Below are 5,000 nucleotides of genomic sequence, written 5' to 3'. Positions count from 1 at the left end.
CCCTAGTATCATAAGGTGATGTCTTTGACAGTATAGTTCCATCACAGTGGAGAATTCCACAGAACCTAACAATTCAGCGTATTGATAGAGCAACATTGCATCTTGCTTGCCGAGGGTTAGTTACTACCATTCGGCTGTACACAGTGTATTCACGAACCGTTTTGTAATAAAGTTAGAAAACCCATGTTCCGATGTCTCATTATCCGTTGACATGGGACAATTTTATGCCAATTTGCCTATTTAGTTATTGCAATTAACTTGGGCCATAACATTTCGGCGATCGATTAAGATCAAAACTCCAAAGAAGGATGTTATTCATCTTACGTCACGTACTACATTCCCAGATAGCATCTTCCGATCTGGGTAGAGAGGTTCGTCTCTGCACTAGCTTTCATGAATAAGGGCCATAGTTTTATAGAATGATGCCTGTGGAAGTGCCATGAACCTAAAGCGCTTTTCCTATTTCAGGAACCAATCGTATTATTTTGGATCCACTTGTAGGAAGGCAACTCAGTTTCCATGCACTTTGATCGATTAAGTAACCCTCATTATTGCATTAGTTCCTCTTTGCTCACAAATAATAATAATAATTATTATTATTATTATTATTATTATTATTATTATTATTATTATTATTATTACTTGCTAAGCTACAACCCCAGTTGGAAAAGCAAGATGCTATAAGCCTATGGGCCCCAACAGGGAAAATAGCCCTGCGAGGAAAGGAAACAAGGAAAAATAAAAGATTTTATACACAGTGACAACATGAAAATAAAAAATTTCTCGACTTTAAACTTGTCTTGGAATACACATCTCAAACTTCGAGTCAGTAATTTTTTTTTTTTTCAAACCAGGAAAATATTTTTGATAGTCTAAAAAAGCATTTTGTTTACCTTGCTTTGCTCCGCCGTGGCTCGCTTCCATCGCAATTTAACATTATCTCATTGCTCCGCTGTTCTGGCAAGCAGTACAGGGATGTGTCTCGTTGCCATGCGTTTTGACTGTCCGACTAAAGAGGCGTTGGACTGTCGAGCAAGCTTCCTCTAGATAATGTTTACCTGAAATATGTCGAAGATTTGTGTGATAAATTCATTCCTGGAACTGAAGTTGTGGAAACAAGTCATTTTATGGAGTAGGTAATCATTTTATTAGGATTTTAAAGGTTGGCATATTATTATTATTATTATTATTATTACTAGCCAAGCTTAAGGTACAATTACTGAGCTGCTGTAAAGATGTAAGTTCTTGTTGAATTTAAATTGGTCAAATGCATATTTTGATAATTTGGTTATAGAATTTTTTTTTTTTTTTTAAATATCATGAATTAAGCTTAGTTTTGACTCCCCGTAGTTCTCGAATAGCTAATGAATAATTAATCTTCAACAAAACCAACATGGATAAGAAGCCAACATGAAAATATAAATTTTTCATTTATAATTTAGAAACTTTTTTTACAATGTAAAATTCAAATGCAGATGATTTTTTTTGAATTTTTATTGTAATTTCAATATTTTAGTGAATGCATCTAGGAGTTTTATATTTTTTCTTTTTATTTTTATCATATTTTTTTTTACTATAAAACATTCAATTGCAGATAAAGTGTCTTGAATTTTTTACACAATAGTCTTAATATTTGAGTGAATGCATCTCAGAATTTTATATTTTTATTTTTTCTATCTTTCAGAATAATGATTTACGGACGTCTCAAACATATGTGTCATGCGTATGAGGCCACGCTATGTGATTGCTATGTTAAAAGGTAAGTTTTTGTTTCACATCTGTTGCTAGTTTGATTTACCTTTTAGATTTGTGAAAAGTATAGGTCAGTCTGTGTTGGATATTTAGTAGGAAGTGTTTTACATCTGTGGCTAGCTCGAGTTACCTTTTAGATTTGTGAAAAGTATAGGTCAATCTGTTTTGAATATTTAGTGGGAAGTGTTTTACATCTGTGGCTAGCTCGAGTTACCTTTTAGATTTGTGAAAAGTATAGGTCAATCTGTTTTGAATATTTAGTGGGAAGTGTTTTACATCTGTGGCTAGCTCGAGTTACCTTTTAGATTTGTGAAAAGTATAGGTCAATCTGTTTTGAATATTTAGTGGGAAGTGTTTTACATCTGTGGCTAGCTCGAGTTACCTTTTAGATTTGTGAAAAGTATAGGTCAATCTGTTTTGAATATTTAGTGGGAAGTGTTTTACATCTGTGGCTAGCTCGAGTTACCTTTTAGATTTGTGAAAAGTATAGGTCAGTCTCTTTTGGATATTTAATGGGGTGTGTATTACATTTGCGGCTAGCTCCAGAATTATGTAGAATTATGATTTTTTTTATTCAATCTGTGTTGGATTGTTATAGGGGAGTTTTTTTTTTACCTAATAATTAAAGTTGCTTTAATTTAGTGTTTTATACAGAAGCGTTGTTTTGTTACTTGCTATTGTTTTGTGTGAGAAATTTTTATACTGTTTATTGCGTTTACGAACAATAATTGCATTATTATTAACACGGTTGGAATGCGATTATATTTTATGTGGGAAATCTCTTATACTTTTTATTGCATTTACGAACAATAATTGCATTATTATTAACACGGTTAGAAGGCGATTATATTGGTGGGAAATCTCTTATACTGTTTATTGCGTTTGCGAACAATAATTGCATTAATACTAACATGGTTGGAATGCGAATATATTTTATGTGGGAAATCTCTTATTCTGTTTATTGCGTTTGCGAACAATAATTGCATTATTACTAACATGTTTGGAATGCGATTATATTTTATGTGGGAAATCTCTTATACTGTTTATTGCGTTTACGAACAATAATTGCATTATATATTATTTTGGTTGGCATTTTTTATTACCTTCATTAACATCTTTAGAACTATGAATATGATATAAGATTGGGAAAAACGGATATATTTATAATTTAGTAAATTTTATTAATTACGTTACCTACCCATGGTTACAATTAGTAGTAACTTAAATATATATATATATATATATATATATATATATATATATATATATATATATATATATATATATATATATATATATATATAAACTACCAGGCATAACGTAACATTGGATGAAAAACGGAGGAAACTTTATGAAAATTGAAGAATTTTTAGATTGAATAAGGAGGAAATATAAGAGAATATTTTAGATGAATATCGTATGAAATTTATGGGAAACTAATGAATAATTTAGATAAAAAACGAAGGGAACTTGAGAGAAATTAATGAATGTATTAGATAAAAACGTAGGAAATAACAGAGAAAACTAAGTGAAAATTAAAAAAAACAATTTAGATAAAAACGGAGGAAATGTGTGACACAAAATGATATTTTAGACAAAATATGAGGAAACTTCTGGAAAACTAAAGAATATTTTAGATAAAAATTGGTTAAAACATAATGAAAACTAAAGAATACATCAGATAAAAAACGAAGGAAACATAAATGGAACTTGGAGAATTATTTAGATAAAATACGGAGGAAACTCAGGGTAAACTAAAGGTTATTTCAGATAAAAACGAGGGAACCTAAAGAATAATTTAGATAAAATACGCAGAAAACTTGAGGTAAACAAAGTAATATTTTAGATAAAAAACGAAGGAAACATAAATGAATCCTAAAGAATAATTTAGATAAAATACGCAGGAAACTTGAGGTAAACAAAGTAATATTTTAGATAAAAAACGAAGGAAACATAAATGAATCCCAAAGAATAATTTAGATAAAATACGTAGGAAACTTGAGGTAAACTAAAGAAAATTTTAGATAAAAAAGAGAGAAACGAATGAAACTTGAAGAATAATTTAGATAAAATATGGAGGAAACTTAGGTAAACTAAAGAATATTTCAGATTAAAAATGGATGAAACGTAATAAAAACTAAAGAATATTTAAGATGAAAAACGGAGGAAATTTAAGGTAATCGAAGTAAATATTTTAAGTAAAAAACAAAGGAAACATAAATGAAACCTTAAAAGAAAAAAAAAACCTAAAGAATTTTCCCGCTCTGATCATCATCGTAGCTTCCACAAATCTAAGTTTACTGCAAAACTAACAGTTTCTCCTGCTCTTCCGATGAGGTTCTAACCTCCAGCTAATTCCCTCCTGCTAAATACTCCGACGGGAAAAGGAATTTCCAGTTTATCGGACGACCGCTGATGTAGACGTGGCGATCTTTGGATAGGCTGTTCTGTATTGTTCCGTCTAATGGGCTGTTCGTTCTAATTGATTAGCCGTGTTCGCTGGATTGGACATGGAATTGGCTCGTCTTCGTTCGTCCGATACAGATCGGGCCATAGTGGAAAGGGTTTAGTTTGTTTGTGGTACATTTAAGGGAAGGAAGAAATCCGGTTGGTTTTGCGTACATCTTCTGTTTGTATATCTTTACGTTTATTCCCTTTACATAGATAGATAGGTAGATAGATAGATAGATAGATATTCCTATCGATATTTTCTTCAGGGGTAAATAAGGTGTATTAATGATTTTATTTTGAGAAAGGGAAAAAATTAATTTCTTTTTACTTTTGTTTACATTTTTTTTTTTTTTTGTATTTACGTTTATTCCATTTACATAGATAGATAGGTAGATAGACAGATATTCCTATCGATATTTTCTTCAGGGGTAAATAAGGTGTATTAATGATTTTATTTTGAGAAAGGGAAAAAAGGAATTTCTTTTTACTTTTGTTTACATATTTTTTTTTTATTTACGTTTATTCCCTTTACATAGATAGAGGGATAGATAGATAGATAAATATCCCTATCGATATTTTCTTCAGAGGCAAATAAGGCGTATTAATGATTTTATTTTGAGAAAGGGAAAAAGGAATTTCTTTTTACTTTTGTTTACATATTTTTTTTTTTTGTATTTACGTTTAATCCCTTTACATAGACAGATAGGTAGATAGATAGATAGATAAATAGATAGATAGATAGATAGATGTTCCTATCGATATTTTCTTCAGAGGTAAATAAGGTGTATTAATGATTT

The sequence above is a fragment of the Palaemon carinicauda genome, chromosome 2 (genome assembly GCF_036898095.1).
Source record: "Palaemon carinicauda isolate YSFRI2023 chromosome 2, ASM3689809v2, whole genome shotgun sequence".
Classification (NCBI taxonomy): domain Eukaryota; kingdom Metazoa; phylum Arthropoda; class Malacostraca; order Decapoda; family Palaemonidae; genus Palaemon; species Palaemon carinicauda.
This window is presented reverse-complemented; position numbering follows the sequence as displayed.